At 34.9% G+C, this 20,115-nt stretch overlaps 1 protein-coding gene across 4 annotated transcripts in view; it reads left to right on the top strand.

The window, feature by feature from the left end:
• The window catches only part of MBD5 (methyl-CpG binding domain protein 5), a 178,788-nt gene that overhangs the window by 12,753 nt on the left and 145,920 nt on the right, over positions 1–20,115 (top strand). For all 4 annotated transcript variants that reach the window (XM_032856105.1, XM_032856102.1, XM_032856103.1 and 1 more), the window contains exon 2: positions 13,062–13,183. The gene's annotated coding sequence lies outside the window, so the exon portion shown is untranslated. The remainder of the gene's footprint in view (positions 1–13,061; positions 13,184–20,115) is intronic.

Below are 20,115 nucleotides of genomic sequence, written 5' to 3'. Positions count from 1 at the left end.
TGCATTTTTTTCTCCATTTTTTTATATCAGCAATTAATTTTAACAAAATATTTACTTTTTCAAATAAATGTAATCTTATTAGGTGCCAGAAACACTTGTTATGGACATTTTAAAAACAGGTTATCAAATTCAAAAGAGACCTTTTAATTGTAAAGAAGTGACAATAGGGTACATATATACTGGTGAACTGACCAAGCCTATAATTTTTTAATGCCCTCTTGGTGGAGATTCTAGAATTCAGGGCTTTTCCAGAATCATCACAGAATTAGATAATATATACTTATACCAAATAGCTTTCCCTAATTCCTAAAATCTTAGGGTCTCAGGAAAGATGGAGGTCACTATAAATAATTTTTAAAATAATAATAGTAATTATAGCAGATAATACTTAAATAGCGTTTACTGTGCCAGGCATTATTTTAAATGCTTTACATATATTAAGTCATTTCAACCTCACAGCAATCGAGTGAAGTAGCTAATAGTAAGTGTCATTATCCCCATTACACAAATGAGGAAGTAGAGATACAGAACAATTAAACAATTTGTATTAAGTCACACAGCAAGTAAGTGCCTGAGCCAAAATTTAAATTCAAGCATTCTGGCACCAGAGTTACTACTTACCCAATAATAAACTGCCTCTCAATATGAAAAAGGTCCAGCATCACTGAATCAATTTTAACACCGGCACTAGTTGCAATACTGGTTGAAATACTAAGTTCTTCAACGGAGGCTGTCATGCTTCTTTCCATTCCAATAGCTACCCTTCCAGACTGTTGCAGTAGTTCTCTAGCTAGGTTACAGATTTCTAATCTTCTCCCCATTCTGGGCCAGTCAGCATCCCACTGCTAGATTAATATAAATAAATCATCACTTTAATCGTTTCACTACCTTGCTCAAATCCCTTTCATGACTCCGTATTTCCACTGCCAGGAAAGGATGTAAAGAGGTGTGCACCAGGATCTGGTAGCATAACCTGAAAGCTCTTTACCACAAGCTCAACATTTCTTTGAAGTTTTCTGTTTTATCTTAAAAATTCACCCAAATTTTATATCTGTATACATCTGTTGGTTTTAATATAAAAATAATGTTTAAAATTAGATACCATATAATATGTCTGCTTTTAATATAAAAATAATGCTTAAAATTAGATATCATATAATAACTTAATTCTAAATTTTCAAAGAAAATTGATGAGTCAGAGAGATGCTTCATGTGTACCATGGTCATTCTAGTGTCACATGAATTATATGTACTCCTGTTTGAAGAGCCTGAGTGTACAGGATATATTTGGGGTGTCTTTGCTACATATTTAAGACCCAATTATCTGGTCCCATCCCAACCTTCCCATCTTATAACTTGCTATTTCCCTACATTAATCCTCTGATAAACCCACACACCTAATCATCCAGTTATTTACCACATACTCACTATGTACCAGGCACTGTCTCCTGAAGATGGCTTGTACTGTATACCACCTATATATTTTGGCTTTTGTCCTTTCTCCCTGCTTGGAATACCTTCTCAACCTGTTTCTATTTAAGTGCTAATCCTTCAAGACCTAATTCAGATAGCTTTTCCTAACTATCCCATGCAGGATTCTGAATTCCTATAACACTTACTTAGTGCTTATTATATAATATGTTATGTTTTTTTATATTTGTATGACTAGGTCTTACACATAACAGGCAAAAAAGTGAGAAAAGGACACAGGCACAGGAATATGAAATAGCATAGGGTATTCCAGTAAATGGGAGATTGTTTCAAATAACTGGAAGGTAGGCTATACACTGGTAATATAAAAAGAGTAGGGACCAGATCATGAAGGGATATATAACACGTGCTAAAAAATGGACATCTCACCCACCCCAGCTCCCACTGTAATTAATGGGCAACCAGCAAAGAATTCAAACAGGTGGTAATTTATTATACTGGTCATAATAAACTTTGATGTAAATTCTGTAGTTTTAATATTCTTCATTTTCTTAGATCTTTTATTTTATATCTATGTAAAATTATGATCATGTCTTTATGAAGTCCTTTTTTAACTTAACCCACTCTATATCTTTCCTGTATTCAATGGATACAGACATAGAGAGACAGGAATTTTGCTCATTGCTTTAAAAAATGGAATCTTGGAGTGCCTGGGTGGCTCAGTGGGTTAAAGCCTCTGCCTTCAGCTCAGGTCATGATCCCAGGGTTCTGGGATCGAGCCCCGCATCAGACTCTCTGCTCAGCAGGGAGCCTGCTTCCCCCTCTCTCTCTGCCTGCTTCTCTGCCTACTTGTGATCTCCATCTGTCAAATAAATAAAATCTTTAAAAAAAAAAAAAAAAGGAATCTCTCACACACACATGAATGGCCCAACATTTCACATTTTTCATTCTACACTGCTTTGTAGAAATAGCTCTAATTTTTTAAATCACTGTGATATATTGTATAGTATGGATGTACCAAAATTTATTCAGCTATTCCTTTGGTTCTGGTTTCTTGATATTTTTAAGGTATTATATCTGAGTCAAACCTTATGTTTATTTCACTGAGTTTCACTGTAATCTTGATCAATCTATCATGAACTGTTAAATGTTTCAGGTAGGTTTGGGTATATAAGACAAAACTAAACTTATGTTGGTAATCTGTCTAATTTATTATGACCCTATCTCGTATTCTCTGTTGCTATCAAATTAGTGGATATTTAGGAGTTGTTCCCAATAGTAATACAGCATCAAAAGGCTTGAAACAGACCCATCTGATGACTCAAATTTTGAGTTCAAGTATTGTGATATCATACATATTAAACATAAGGAAATTATAATAATATTTTTCAAAGTAAGATGTTAATAGGAATTTCAAAAAGATTCCATGGTCAGATTATTTGGGAAAATACACAAGATTGAACTGGGCTCTGCAAGCATGCATTACGTTTTTCTGACTGTATCATTCCATGAAATACCATTTGGTAAACAGTGTCATACATTATTCTAAAACAGTTTAGACAGCTGAATTGTGTTCAGTCATGTGGTAGATTCCCAAAGGCCACTTTCATGGCACCTGCATTAGCCCCAAAGTTGTACAGGTATGGGAAAACAAACCAACTCAGATTGCTACTGACTTGTCTCAGTGTTTCTCCCACTATTCCTCTTTATACCTCTATTACATCTATTATTCAACCACAAAGGCTTAGAATTCCACTGATACTAGATTATGAAAAGTTTTAAAGCATCTGCAGTACTTTCTTTACTTTCATGCTTTTGCAAACCTTTCTTCTTCCATCTATCTATAATCCTCTCTTCTTATATTTCTCTGTACTGAGATCTCTAAATGCTTCTTTCTTTGGAAGGTTTCCCCAAACTCTTCAGTGAAAATTGAACCATTACTTGTTTGGTTTTCTCACACCATTTTGCATTTCTTTCAGTGATAATACATTTAACTTCCTGCCTTATGATTCATACAGTTGTTGCGCATGTTTGTTGTATTAAACATCGTGCTATGACTTCTAGTCTTTAACAGAGCTCATAGGCTAGCTGATGGGGCAATAAATAAATAAATTTATACAATTTAATGTGATAAGTATTTATAAAGGTACACAGTGGTAGTGGGAATAAGGTCAACATAAGAAAACATTTGCATTTGTAAATTAACTTACACAACTAAGATTTTAACTTCATTTATAATAGTCTACTCTAGAATTAAGTTAAGTAGTTGTTGTAGTGGTTATTGCACATGATTTCCTCTTCTAGTACCTCATAGGTGCTTTGTTATTTATTTATTTCCTATTATACTTGGCAATTCTACAGATACATAGGATACACTCAATTAATGTTTGTTAAATTGAATTAATTTCCTTGAGTTGCTCATTAAAAAAAAAAAGTTATTGCACAGTCTATGATTTATTGTGCCTGCATAATCAGACTATTTTATTCCTAACTTAAGATATAATTGTAGGGAAGGTGACAAACACAAAATTTTTAAATCTAGATTATTATTTGACTTTTCTCCACAGAACTTTTGAAACCATAGACTTATTCCATGGGCACTACCTTTGCACAAAATATTTATGGAATTGCTTTTGTTCTGTGACCACTATTTTGAATATACACACTAGTTTCCTCTGAATTCTGAAATCAACTAAATGTCATCTCCAGCTATGTTTAGTGGGTCAAAAGTTATGTATGCCTTTTGGGTCAAAAACAAGAGATCTTGTGTGGTGCAAAAGCTAATTGTAAAGGCATTTACAAAACAGAAATTTCAAAAATACTTCAAACAATTCCAGAATTTCTGGGATTGCCTTATAACTTCCCAAAATAGACATTTGAAAGACAAAACTGATTTAAAGCATATTTATTAAAATACCAGACTCTTCATAGGCTCAGTTTGTAACTCTGGTTTATTAAGAAGATTGTTGGTTTAACTGAACTGGAATTTAAGCATTTTATTATTTTCTGACTAGTAATCAGTCTAATAACATTTTGAATTGGTATGAAACTTTCACCAGCGGCACTGATATTATAGCTTATATTTAACTAGAGAATATCATTCTTATCTCATCATTTTAATTCTGTAAAAATTGTGGTTATAGCTCAGTTTTTTCATTTTTATTAGATATTTTTCTTCATAAGAAAATATATACATTCATGCTCATGATTTTCTCATAATTATATTCATTGTTGTCATCAGGTAATGATAATGTAGGGTGAGACCAAAAGTCACCCTCATTACTTGATTAGCTATCCTTTACCTAAAGGACCCTAATCTGGAAATAAGACCAAGGACATATCAGATGGAGCAAATATTTTAAAATGGCATATATTTCAACAGCACTTACTCAGTTTCTGAGAAATGAAACAGGAATTGAACTAAAGTTTACTTTTGTGTTAGCCAGAAAGAAAAGAATTGCCAGTTAAATTAATCCTATAGACATGAAGAGATAGAGCTATTTAAGAAAACAAGTGCCTTTTTAAAGCCTTTGAGCTCATTTGAAATATCCATTTACTTCCAGTTTTTACTCTGACTTCAAAGTAGTTTATTTTATAGGTTTATAAAATCAGCTTTTATAGGAAGTAGGTACCATTTTTCAATTTCCTTTTAGTGTTTTTTAATAAATAATAGAACAATTAAAAGTACTCCAGACTTGACTAATTACCAGATAAAATTCAGTTTTAAGAAACTACTACAGAATACATATTTTCAGGGAGATTCACACAGGTTTATGGAGAATACAGCCATAAATATGAAAGGGTAAAATAGAGATTTAGGGTTTACTAGCCTAACCTTTTAAGTTTGATGAACAAGGAAGTGATCTGAGCTGCTGTCACATGCATGACCTGGAATGATTTGAAGAACTGCATATTCTTATGTTTTTATACACAATATATATTCCCAAATAATATCCAACACATCCAGACCTTAAATAGGGTACTTTGATTTTTGTGAAAATCTTTTGCATGTCAGTTGTAAGACATAGTTTGCTTTGTGAAGAAGTTGGGCTTAAGTTATTAAAAACTGTGGTAATAACAGCTAACATTTACATATAGCTTTATGTTTACCAAATTTTTAAATTTATTTATCATCTCAGTTGATCCTAGAAATAGTGGAGATAATACTTATAAGGTAGGCAGGAGTCAAGACTCATTTGGTTGCAATGAAGAACATTCTCCCTCTCTGCGTACCCCCTCCCACCACACACACACACACACAGGCTTGGACTACAACAGGATATTTTGGCTCATAGCATGGAATGGTCTTTCAGCTGGGCTAATTTGGAGCTGAATCGGCTCAACTGTCAGCTCCACGCTTGGTGACACTGAGAGTTTTAAGTGTCACTGGTCCTCATTTGGTTAAGTGCTCATCCTTGAACATGTAACTGTGGACAGGGGATAGGGTAATATGCTGACGTGCTTGTCCACTTAAACCCTACTCCAGAGCTGGGAAATGGGTGAGTTTTCCAAAGAAAAATCAGGATGCGGTTACCGGAAGTAGAAGGAAAGCATGGAAGCATGGTAGGGAGGCAAACATCAAATGTCCTTTCCAGCAGGTATTTTCATGTCTACTTTACAGGTGAGAAAAGCAATACTCTGAAAATATTTTCTGAAAGACTTACCCAAATTTAGGTCTTCTGGTTACAAATCCTGCTCCTGGCTGCTATAAAACAAAGGGAAAGCAGTTTGGATAAGAAAAGATGTGGTTCCAGGTATCACACTTACTTCTAGTCTTTGTTTCAAAGTAGACCAGACATGATCGATTTTAGGGTAATGATTGAGTCTGATCTCTGTGGGGTAGATGAAAAAGACGTACACGGAACATAAATTGTTCCAAAGTTCATGGAAGGGAGTGGAAGGAGGTACAGTGGATGTAATCCTTACAACAGAGTTGGGAATTTGGAATTAAAATTAAAATAGCAAATATTTATTAACTGTTCATTATGTCTCAGGCACTGTACTAAGCACTGTTACTGTGTCAATTAACACTCAACATTATTGTGAAGTAAGGATTTTACACTTAAGAAATCTTAAGCAAAAAGAGGTTTAATATCTTGTCCAAGATTATATAACTAAAAAAGAGGTAGAACCTAGAAAGTCTAGGACCCTGTACAGTGACCATTTTTGTTTTTCATTGTTACCAACTAAAGTAGTAATGTTTAGATGCCTGCCATGGGCTGACTGCCAAAGCAGATGTTTGTCTGCCTCAACATTTTTTTTTTCCAGAAACTTATCCTGTAAGGCTATATAATAAAACAGTTCATCTACAGTGACACTTAAGAATTTGTAAATGCCTGCTAAGTTTCCACAGATTATTGTTAATGGCAATCTTATGCTGTTTTTTTGGTTGGTTTTGTATATATCAAAGTTACACATGGACATGGTTTAAAAAATCAAGCCACACTATGAGACTTAAAAAAAACCCAGCAGCAGTCCCCTGTTCTGCAAACCTTCCACCATTTTTCTAATTCTCAGAAGCTATCATTTTCAGTTCATTTTTAGCTGTTTCTTTTTATATTTATGAAAAAGAATATCTCTAAATAATATGATTCTTTCTACTTCTTGATTTTTTTCAGCTTTGCATGTAATCTATTAATTTCTCACTATGGAAGCTATTGAATTAAATCCAAATACATCATCTTCTCAATATAGTTATATCATGTTTTTGATGTTTAACTTTTAATTAAGCACATTTTGTAACTTAATAATTAAGTTAATATAAAATTTATTTATAAAATTAAAAAATTGTTTTTTATAAATTAATTTATGACTGAACCACATCATGTTTCTAGTTCTTTGTTTTCCCTAAAATTAATAATTATCTTGTTTTTTCATTTGCTTGGTTCAATGTACTTGTTTCTGATTCAGTTGCAACCTCTGTCCCATACAGCACTAATTACTTTTCATTATCACCTTGGGGCTTCTTTTATTCCTGTTTTGAGTTGAAACTCTTGTTTTTAATGTCTTTTCCGTCTTCATTTCCTCTCATTTAGATGGAGCACATCTACCAATAGCTTTGATCATGTCTCTCTGAAAATATCTTTCAGCTTTACTGATATTTGATTGATATTATGGCTAAATACAGAACTCTGGTGAAATTTATTTTCTTTCAAAGTTTTTATGATCTGTCTCCATTGTTTTTTAGTTTCCAGTGTTGAAAATCTGAAAGACATTCTACTTTCTTTCTTATATATTTTTCCTTTCTGGAAGCTTTTACAATTTTGTTTGTCACGAAGTTCTGAAATTTTGTTATGTGCCCTGTAGAGAATCTATTTTCATTAATTTGGCTAAGCGCCCAGTGAGCCCTTTTAATCTAGAAATTGTTATTCTTTAATTCAGAAAATTTTTCATGAGTTATTTCTTAGATAATTTTTTCTCTGTTTTCTTTTCTCTTTATCTGTTATTTGGATGTTGAACCTTCTAGATTGGTCTTCTAATTTTCTTAACCCTTCTCTCCTATATCCTTTTTTTTTTTTTAAGATTATTTATTTATTTATTTATTTGACAGAGAGAGATCACAAGTAGGCAGAGAGGCAGACAGAGGGAGAGGAAGCAGGCTCCCTGCTGAGCAGAGAGCCTGATGCGGGGCTCTATCCCAGGACCCTGGGATCATGACCTGAGCCAAAGGCAGAGGCTTCAACCCACTGAGCCACCCAGGCGCCCCTCTCTCCTATATTCTTTCCGTCAATCTCTCCATTTGCTGGGAGATCCTCCAACCTTCCATTTCTATCATAATTTTGTTTCCCAGCGGCACTTTTCTTGTCTCCTGAGTGTTTTTTCTTTCTTTCTTTTTTTAAACAATCTGTTTTTGTTTCATGGATGCAGTTCTTCTCTTATCTCTTTAAAGATAATTTTTTGAAAGGCTTAAGCATCTGCCTTCAGCTCAGGTCATGATCTCCAGGTCCTGGGATCAAACCCCACATCGGGGTCCCATGTTAGCAGGGAGCCTGCTTCTCCCCTCGCTTGTGCTCTCTCTGTCTCTCTCTCTCTCAAATGAATGAATAAATAAAATATTTTTTAAAAAAGTAATTTTTTTGAAATTCTCTTTTCCTGAACAGTTCTATTTTCTGTTTGTTTGCTTATTTTGTTTGTTCATTTGTTTGTTTCAGGTTCCATCTTTCCTTTTAGGGGCTTTCCCCAGATGTCTAGTGGTCATTGGCTGTCAGTTCAGATTTCAGATAGTGAGAAAGGGGGAATGCCAGGATAACACATAACTGGAGCTTAATGGCTGTGAATTCCCTAGACCTGAACATGCTATTTTGTTCAGGAGCCCCCAGTATCATTTCATTGAACACCTGTTTTGTTTTGTTTTGTTTTGTTTTGTTTTGTTTTGATTCCAGTAATAGTCACCAAAGAAGAATCTTCTACTCTCCTGCTTAGAAGTTTATGACGGGCTACTAGCATTCTGCAAACCCAGTAGTAGAGGACTTGGGAGTCTTAATATTTGTCATATAAAACTTCATTCAGTTCTATTTTCAGTAGAATAATCTTCCCTCCAGAATTCTTCAAAATTTGCTAGTTGGGGAATCTTCTGTTTTACACACTCCAAAGAATAAACATTTAGTCTTATGCCAAGATAAGAGAGGGAGGAGGACTTTTCTAGCTGTGAATGGTAGAAAATGAATGCAAGAGATTGATTCTTACATTGGTTTCTAACCAGGCTTACTGTTACTTAACCTGCTTCTAGAAATTTAGGTGTCACCAATTCCCAAGTATTTTGGAAACTACTGCAAGTAAAATTGCTTCCCAGCTTTACCTACTGCTGGCTTAGGATTCAGCTTGTTTGAATCTGCTATCAGTTAGCTATCATACTTCTGTCTTCTAGCTTCCAAATTTTGGTTACCATCATTAATTCATTCACTGCTCACTCTCTTTTTCTTCCTTCATTTATGCTTTTTAACAAAAATTTTAATACTGTATTTTAGTATGGTTTGAAAATGAATGTAGTTAAATGTGTATGTCTAATCTACCTTTTTAATCAGCAATCATTATTGATTGTGGATTTTATTATCCACTGAGTAATTTCTTTTTAATGGTTGTTAGATTTGAGGTAAGTACCTTTTTTTTAAAAAGACAATTTCTATTTAGAGGAAATGGGAGATAATTATAACTAATTCCTATGCTCAGTCTCAGGGTAAGATTTAAGAAGATTGCTATTTATGTTTATATTTTATATTTGAATGCTTTTATTATGACAGAGACATGCTTCCTTAATGGTATATGGGGATGTTTATTACTCCATCAGCCTGAAAACAATAACAAGGAGCCTTACTTTATAGAGCTCAGTCTTGTATGGTAAGGACATACAACATGGTCAAACTTTTCAAATCAAAAACTGGGCAACATAAAACTGTGTTTTATGTTTTTTATGTTTTCTCTGTGCTTTAGAGAAAATAGTAGGTCCACCAACCATTGGCCAAACAATGTGTTGTACTTGATACATACCTGTATGAAATAATTTTTTATTATCACACATTTTTTTGAAAATACATATTGGTTATTGGATGGGTTTATATTGAGAATATTGAGAAGGGATATATTTTTTAATTGAAGTATAATTAACATATAATGTTATTTTAGTTTCAGGTATACAATGTATTGATTTGGCAATTCTGTACATTACTGAGCACTCATCATACAATGTTAATACAATATTATTGACTATATTTTCTATGCTGTCATTCTGTTTTATACCTAAAATTCCAAGACTCAGAGAAGTTAAGCTATTTCCTCAAATTTATACAGCCCAGTGGGCCACAAAGCAGGATTCATTGACTCTAAAGCTAATACTCTTTGGAAGTGAATATGTATACAAAATCTGGCATTATGGGATGGTATTAAAGGTCCCTAGAACTTCGGAAGAAGTTAAAGGAAAGTTACTGTCACAGATCATAACCAGAAAATCACACCCTTTATTATTTGTACATTTTTTACAACCATTTCATTGAATTTTTGTAACAGGCCTATAAGCTGGCTATATAGATTTAAATGTTATAGTTGCTTATCTCAAGTGTGTAAAATATAGTTTGCCTATATCTAAAATTGACTTTTCTCACAAACTCCTTTTCCTGGTACCACCCACCACCATTATTTCCACAGACAAAGGAACAATTAATCTTACCAACTGGTAGTTGCTTGGTTACTTCTAAAGTAAAATCGAATCGATTTAGGCTTTAAACCAAGATTCTTCCCCTTAGCTTAAAAGGATTCTCTGTCCCTTCTACTCTTCTCCAGGTTCCTGGGAGACTTATATACCTGGCATCAATGGATGAGTGTGGGTTTCTGTACTCTTCTCTCTGCTCCCTTGTCGCCATTGAGTTATTGCTTGACCCTTGACATTTTGGCCAATATGCCAGCATCCACAAAGGCGTAATTCCTTGTTTGGCCTCTGGACTTCATAAACTGGATCTATTGCCATGATTATTGCCATGGACTCTAGTAAGGGCCGTGGCGTCTCCTTTATGTCTGCCAGCTCAGTCTTAGCCACTTTTGCACCCCTCTATTGGCAAAGGCTTCAGCAACTTTTCAGGGGCTCTGTCACATTACACTGGCATGCTTAGAATCCAACGATGTCTTCAGACAAATCTTCCCAGATACATTCCTTAGTTATTGTCTTCAATACTCTATACTCAGACACCTCAATGCTCTTTTCTTCCTGGTGGCCATTATCTTATTTCCTTTGCATGAGAAAACATCTTTATGTCCCCTTGTAGTCTTGTCTATAGTTTTTACAATATAGTTTTATAATAATAATATAAAATAAGGCAACGGTACTGGAATGACCCATTGACAAAACGTGCTATGAAGAAATCAAGGTGTAGAACAGTGTGCATAACCATTTCTGTACACACAAGTGTAGATATGGCAGTGCATTAAACATTTCTGGAAGAATACAGGAAATCTGTTAGCGGAAGTTACCTCTAAGGAGGGAAAACAGTCTTGTCTAGGGGACAAGACTGGAAGAGAAATTTTCACTGCCCCTTCGTTTCTTTCAAATTCTACATCATGAAAATAGCCTATAAAAAAGAAGTAAAAGATGATTGTAAAACACATAATTTGGCTTTATCAACCTGCCAAGCTTCGGATTATCTGATTCTCAGCCACAGACAGAAAGTAGCTCTTTTGGCAAAGTTGTCTTTTTTTCCCCTTCTCTGCTTCCAGATAGGTCATTCCTTCTTGTAGGAATTTACTGAAGGCTGGATGAAGCACTAGCAACCTGCTCCAATGTTCTTAATTTTTCCCTTCTTATAGAAGGGAAAATACTTCAGTAGGAAGAGGGCCTGAGTCTCAAATATAACAGATATGGTCTAGCTGTTTTGTTAACGTGCTTGACAAAGACTTAGTTAAAAAGGTCCTCAACACCCTTAACCTGATTTTTTTGGCTAAGCCATGTACATATTTTAGGGTTTGTTACTCCCAGGAACTTTTGTTATCTTCAGGCCTATCACAATGAATAGGTATTTAATAAATTGTGATGAATATAAATACATGAATGAATAATTTTATTTCTAGGTACAAACCACCTAAGTTAATTTTAAATTTATTCACGGATAGAGATTTCTGGAGTCTGCATTTTAGATTTCCCAATTGTCCAGTAATTATAACTGTCTTTTTTTTCTCTAATACAAGATCTAATTATGGATTATTTATTATATTCCATTATCATATCCATTTAATATCCTTTAATATGGAAAAATTGCCAACCTCTTTGTATCATGTCATTGATATATTTTTTTAAGTCTGGGCCGCAAGGTGGTCCTTATTTTAGATTTTCCTGAAAATTTTTTTATTATTAGATTCAAATGAAATATTCTTGGAAAGAATACTTCATTGGTGATGCTGTGCCTTCTCAAGGTGTAATATCAAGAGTAAGAGGAAATTGGTAACACACTAGAAAAGCATATCATACTACTATGGCTTAAGGTCTGATACAAGTTTTCAATTCTCCTTGCTTTAATTTTATACTAATCAAGTAATGACTAAGTGGTTCAGTACTTAATTAGACCAGATATTAGTACATAGTATTTTATCCAGTGAATATCATTTTGGAAACACACACAAAAAATTTTAAATTGATCAGCTTTTTTGTAAGTTTGTATCAGTTTAGAAAGCTGATAAAATTAATTTTCTGGTATGCAGAGCTGAGGGCCAAGTATTACTACTAATAATAATGCCTCACAGGATCGAGGTGAGAATTACTTTGAGATGGTAACAGAAGTAAAATATCACTGATAATAATGTGCTCTGTGAAGGATCTCTATTAATATAATCAATCCCACTTTTTATTTTTTATAAAAATCACATATATAACAATAGTATCTGGCACTATTATGAGTACTTTATGAATATAATCTCTATAGATGGTGATATCATTATCCCCACTTACAGATGAGGAGACTGAGGCGCAGAGAAAATAAGTAACTTTTCCAAGGTCATACAGAAAGTAAGTGGTAATATTTCCCACTGTTTACCTGTGATATCCCACTTGAAAACAGGCAGCCTGTATAGCTCCAAGCTATACTTAAGGATGATATTCCTTCAGCTGCTCCTTTAAATAAATGTGTGTGTTTATGTTATTTCTGTTACAGAGAGAAGAGGTACTCCCTTATAGGGACTCATAAAGGCATAGAGCATCTAGAGATTTACTGCCTCCATTACGCTGCTGGCTCTCACAGCACTTGTTATGTTTTTATCAGTTTCTCTCCAGAAGGTAGGAATTGTGTTTTCTCTCTATGAATTCTTTATAATTATAGTTTTCTTGACTGTGAACTTAATTTTTATTAAATATGAAAAGCATCTGATACCTATAAAATAAGATGCCAGATGTCCCCAGTTTAGACATATAAACACATAGCCTTTAAAAAAATTTGTTATAAAATTAATAGATCTTCATTAGGAAAAAAAAGACAATAGCCTGTGATAATTACTCTTTATATTTTGTTATTTGTCTTTCTGAATTTATTGATATATTTGTATATAATGCATAATACATAATCATAATAAATATAATTATTATGATTAGAATTAGGAACAATAGATTATAAATGGTCTTTGTCTAGATTGCTTCTTTTACTTAGCAGTTTATTGCTGTTTTTCATGTCTGTAAATATCATCTGCATTTCCCTTATTAGTGGTTATATAATATTCCAGTTTAAGGATATGACATAAATTATGTAACCATTTTCCAATTATTTAGTATATGGGATCTTTCCAGGGGTTTTTTGTGTGTGTGTGTTAAGCATGATTTCAGTGAACATTCTTTTCCATACATCTTTGTACTTGTGTCTAATGATATTTTTAGGACAGTTTACAAAAGTGTTGCACAGCCTTAGTTCCTAAGCATGCTCTCTGATAGAAGGGGTCCGTGGCCTATAATATAAAGAACCACATCAATTAATCTCCATCTTGGAGAATACCCATGTATAGTCATATACAGTGGTCTTAGTAATCAAACATATTTGACCATAGAATCCTTTCTTAAAATAGCATCTGTCTGCAGGATGTTGCTAGTTGGAGAAGTCGTACTTGTATGGGGGCAGGGAGCAATATGGGAAATTGCTGTACTTTCCACTCCATTTTGCTGGGAGGCTAAAACTTTCTGAAAAATAAAGTTTACTTAAAAAAGGAAAAGTTTTCAAGTGCCGTTATATACATTTACATTTAAAATTAAATTTAGACTTTTACACACACACACACAAAGTAACATCAGAACACGTCAGCATCCCACTGAACACTTTGGAAAATGCTAGCTTATGGTATATTCTTAAAAATGGAATTGGTAGATCAAAGGGGAAATATATGGAAAGGCTCTCCCAATTTGCATTTCCACCTATAGTGTATCAGAGTGACACTTTCTCTTTACTTTTGTCATTGGTATTGACTATCTTTGTTTTTAAATAAATCTGAAATGAGAAGTGAGAAAAGTACATGGCATTCTAATTTTCATTTAGTTGATTGTTAGTAAAATGTATATCTTTGTATTTTTTATTTGTCTTTTATATTTCTTTTATGCCTATCTCACTTATGCCCCATTCCAAATTTTTCTTAGGGGTCTTTGATGTTATTTTCTTTATTAATAAGAATCAAGAATCGTATTAAGAGTATTAACACTACAAATCACACGTGATACAATTATTTTTTTCATATTTTTTTCATTTTTTAATGTTTTGATATGATGTTTTACTTTTATTTTATGTGCTTCATTTTTGCCATACAAGATTAGCAGTTTTGAGTAAAACTTTACCTATGCCACTCCAGAAACATAACAAGTTTTTTTTTAATTCTTGGATTAGATAGAACACAAATTTTTACATATTATGTATAATTAATGTCTGATTCACTTTTAAGATATCAGTTCAAAAGGAAGCTATACCTTCTTAGGGTCTTCTATGGGGGTTGATAATGAGTGTAGTACTTCATCATAAGCAATTGGGGAAATACCCCATGAATACTAAGACCAGTAGGAGTGCAGAACATCATCCCTTGTGGTTCTTACTCGAAGAAAAAGGATACAAAAAAACAAGTTAGTCTTAACTAGAAACAAACTGTCAATACACATTAAAAACAGAGAAGGAAAATAAGTCTGAACCTTAACTATAGCTAAATAAAATTATATGTTTTTACAGTCAAGAAAGACCTTTAGATTAATATTGTCAGATTATTTCATTTTATGAGTGAGAAAACAAAAGAACAGAGTTTAACTCAGTTTGTCCAAAGTCACACAAATATGTTTTTTTTTTTTAGTTTTCTCAGAAAACCTTTATAAAGTAAAGATTCTAAAAAGTTTCATTATTAACAATAACATTTTTTTTGAATACTTACTATGTACCAGACAATCTACTAAATACTTTAAGTCATTTGTCTCACCTATCCTTACAATATACTTTGGGGTAACAATTATTTTTTTTTTTTTAAAGATTTATTTATTTATTTATTTGACAGAGAGAGATCACAGGTAGGCAGAGAGGCAGGCAGAGAGAGAGGAAGGGCTGGGGGGAAGCAGGCTCCCTGCTGAGCAGAGAGCCCGATGCGGGACTCGATCCCAGGACCCTGAGATCATGACCTGAGCCGAAGGCAGCGGCTTAACCCACTGAGCCACCCAGGCGCCCGGGGGGGGTAACAATTATTATTGTCCCCTTTTTCCAAGCAATCTGAGACATAAGGCCCTCACTCTCTTAATTGCTGCTCTTTAGAGAGGAGACTCTTTTGTGTTATAATCAGTAAGAAATTATATGTTGCTATCAACTAAAGCAGACAGAATTACTGGAAGAACAGAGAGGGTTGCAATGGTGGATCCTAGAAATAAAGCAAGAGTAGAACATTTTGGCAGGATAGATAGCAAGAAATATTCTTTACAACCTAAGTTAAAAAAAAAAAAAGTGAAAGATCTAATTAAAGAAATTTGTGGTATGATTTGACTCTAGCTTATTCCCTGATTTTCAGAGACTGTTGCATCCCTCAATTCATTTTTGCATTTATAAAAACTGTTTTGGTTTTATAAGTTAAAAAATGGTTTATAAGAACTGTATTACAAAATTCTAAATTTGTAGAACTCTTCTCCATTATCACTGCTTTTCATACCCCCTTTAAGTAAGAATTTTGCATTTTTAAGTGCATGTATTATGCAGTGTAGTCCTTAGGCATTTTTGCTATTAAAATATCTTTTTTTATAAATTGGTAGAGAAAGCAACATTGAAAACAGATGGACTATTGCTCTAGGTTTTAATGCTTGCTGTAGTTGATATCTAAAGGTACACATAAATTAAACAAAAAAATGAAATCATGAAAGAAGAAAGGATTTTCAAAATTGAATTTGCAAGTTTAGTCCTAAATAACAATCACAGTTTTAGCTGGAGGCTTTTCTGGGGGATTCTGAATAATGATTTGGTGAGATTATAGGCCCCAGGCAAAGCCTGGGGACTGTCCTGCTCCCAGCCAGTTGTTTATCCTCAAAAAGTGGTCCTCAGGTTGTGCAGTATTGTTTGAAATACCAGTGGGAATCAAACCTGAGTCTGTCATTTTATCCCAAGGGCCATCTCAAGAGTCTGAAGCTTAGATGGTAAGATAAATGTTTGCCAAAATGAAAACCCTTGGTAGGCTTTTCAGTTACTATTGCTTTATTTTATTTTTACTGCTTTGGGGTATGTATTTTTATTTACCTGCAGAAGGAATTATGTATAAAAAATTAAAAACCCAAGAAAGTAATATCACTGTAGAAAATTGTATTCAACTCTGTAGAGCATCTATTTAAGGGAAATAGTTAAGTTTTTTTTTAAGATAATAAATTCTACCTCTCATTTTTATGAGATTTTCTTGGAAATTTGTGTTCTAGAGAATTCTAATTTACTGTTCTTTGCTAAAAATGTTCTTCTAGCCTGATCTTATCATGTAAAATTATGAATTGGTGGGTATGGGTATTTTGAAAGCCCTGACATCTTGAATTCATGGATAATTATGTATTTTCAGTAGCCAGAACTTCAATTCTCTTCTGTCTTTATAGCTATTTGCTCTAAGATTTTCCTAAAAACTTGGGACTAAGTTATTAAGATGGCATCCACAACTCTTTTAAACGTATTTACATAATAGATATAAAAGGGAGGAGAACTAACAAAGAATCTTTACCTAATTCACCCAGTATATGGAATAATAATGATGATGGTAGGGAGTCAAGATGGCGGAGAAGTAGCAGCTGAGACTACTTCAGGTTGCGGGAGATCAGCTAGATAGCTTATCTAAAGATTGCAAACACCTACAAATCCAACGGGAGATCGAAGAGAAGAAGAACAGCAATTCTAGAAACAGAAAATCAACCACTTGCTGAAAGGTAGGACTGGCGGAGAAGTGAATCCAAAGGGACGGGAAGACAGACCCCGGGGGGAGGGGCCGGCTCCCGGCAAGCGGTGGAGCAACGGAGCACAAAATCGGGACTTTTAAAAGTCTGTTCCGCTGAGGGACATCGCTCCAGAGGCTTAACTGGGGTGAAGCCCACGCGGGGCCAGTGTGGCCTCAGGTCCCGCAGGGTCACAGAAGGATCGGGGTGTCTGAGTGTCGCAGAGCTCGCAGGTATTAGAACAGGGAAGCCGGCTACAGAGACGGAGCCGAGGAGTGAGCTCACAGCTCGGGCTTACCTTGAACCGGTCGCAGGCTCGGTGAGCTTGGAGCGCAGCCGGAGGCCAGGCAGACGGGAGTAATTGGACGCTGTTCCCTGAGGGCGCACTGAGGAGTGGGACCCCTAGCTCTCAGCTCCTCCGGGCCGGAGACTGGGAGGCCGCCATCTTCCTTCCCGTCCTCCGGATTCTACGGAAAGCGCTCAGGGAACAAAAGCTCCCGAAAGCAAACCCGAGCGGATTACTCAGCCCGGCCCCTGGTAAGGGCGGTGCAACTCCGCCTGGGGCAAAGACACTTGAAAATCACTACAACAGGCCCCTCCCCCAGAAGATCAACAAGAAACCCAGCCAGGACCAAGTTCACTTACGAGGAGTGTGGTTTCAATACCAAGGAGAGCAGCGGAAATCCAGAGGAGGAGAAAGCAAAGCACGGAACTCATGGCTTTCTCCCCATGATTCTTTAGCCTTGCAGTTAATTTAATTTTTTTTCTTTTTCAATTTTTTTCTCTTCTTCTGCTAAATTTTTTTAAAACTTTTACCCTTTTCTTTTTTAACGTTTTTTAACTAGTTTATCCAATATATATATATTTTTTCCTTTTTATATTTTTTTCATTATTGGTTTTCTTTTTTTTATTTGTTTCTTTTTTCTTTTTTATTTTATTTTATTTTTTTTTCTTTCTGAACCTCTTTTTATCCCCTTCCCCCCCCCTCACGATTTGGGATCTCTTCTGATTTGGCTAAAGCATATTTTCCTGGGGTTGTTGCCACCCTTTTAGTATTTTACTTACTCCTTCATATACTCTTATCTGGACAAAATGACAAGGCGGAAAAATTCACCACAAAAAAAAGAACAAGAGGCAGTACCAAAGGCTAAGGACCTAATCAATACAGACATTGGTAATATGTCAGATTTAGAGTTCAGAATGACGATTCTCAAGGTTCTAGCTGGGCTCGAAAAAGGCATGGAAGATATTGGAGAAACCCTCTCGGGAGATATAAAAGCCCTTTCTGGAGAAATAAAAGAACTAAAATCTAATCAAGTTGAAATAAAAAAAGCTATTAATGAGGTGCAATCAAAAATGGAGGCTCTCACTGCTAGGATAAATGAGGCAGAAGAAAGAATTAGCGATATAGAAGACCAAATGACAGAGAATAAGGAAGCTGAACAAAAGAGGGACAAACAACTACTGGACCACGAGGGCAGAATTCGAGAGATAAGTGACACCATAAGACGAAACAACATTAGAATAATTGGGATTCCAGAAGAAGAAGAAAGAGAGAGGGGAGCAGAAGGTATATTGGAGAGAATTATTGGAGAGAATTTCCCCAATATGGCAAAGGGAACAAGCATCAAAATCCAGGAGGTTCAGAGAACCCCACTCAAAATCAATAAGAATAGGTCCACACCCCGTCACCTAATAGTCAAATTTACAAGTCTTAGTGACAAGGAGAAAATCCTGAAGGCAGCCCGGGAGAAGAAGTCTGTAACATACAATGGTAAAAATATTAGATTGGCAGCAGACTTATCCACAGAGACCTGGCAGGCCAGAAAGAGCTGGCATGATATATTCAGAGTACTAAATGAGAAAAACATGCAGCCAAGAATACTATATCCAGCTAGGCTATCATTGAAAATAGAAGGAGAGATTAAAAGCTTCCAGGACAAACAAAAACTGAAAGAATTTGCAAACACCAAGCCAGCTCTACAGGAAATATTGAAAGGGGTCCTCTAAGCAAAGAGAGAACCTAAAAGTAGTAGATCAGAAAGGAACAGAAACAATATACAATAGCAGTCACCTTACAGGCAATACAATGGCACTAAATTCATATCTCTCAATAGTTACCCTGAATGTTAATGGGCTAAATGCCCCAATCAAAAGACACAGGGTATCAGAATGGATAAAAAAACAAAACCCATCTATATGTTGCCTACAAGAAACTCATTTTAAACCCGAAGACACTTTCAGATTTAAAGTGAGGGGGTGGAAAAGAATTTACCATGCTAATGGACATCAGAAAAAAGCAGGAGTGGCAATCCTTATATCAGATCACTTAGATTTTAAACCAAAGACTATAATAAGAGATGAAGATGGACACTATATCATACTCAAAGGATCTGTCCAACAAGAAGATCTAACAATTGTAAATATCTATGCCCCTAACGTGGGAGCAGCCAACTATATAAACCAATTAATAACAAAATCAAAGAAACACATCGACAATCATACAATAATAGTAGGGGACTTTAACACTCCCCTCACTGAAATGGACAGATCATCCAAGCAAAAGATCAACAAGGAAATAAAGGCCTTAAATGACACACTGGACCAGATGGACATCACAGATATATTCAGAACATTTCATCCCAAAGCAACAGAATACACATTCTTCTCTAGCGCACATGGAACATTCTCCAGAATAGATCACATCCTTGGTTCTAAATCAGGTCTTAACTGTTATCAAAAAATTGGGATCATTCCCTGCATATTTTCAGACCACAATGCTCTGAAGCTAGAACTCAATCGCAAGAGGAAAT

Source organism: Lontra canadensis, unplaced genomic scaffold, assembly GCF_010015895.1.
Source record: "Lontra canadensis isolate GAN:19392208 unplaced genomic scaffold, GSC_riverotter_1.0 scaffold11, whole genome shotgun sequence".
NCBI lineage: Eukaryota > Metazoa > Chordata > Mammalia > Carnivora > Mustelidae > Lontra > Lontra canadensis.
The sequence above is the reverse complement of the archived record's forward strand: the minus strand, read 5'-3'. Positions and strand labels throughout refer to the sequence as shown.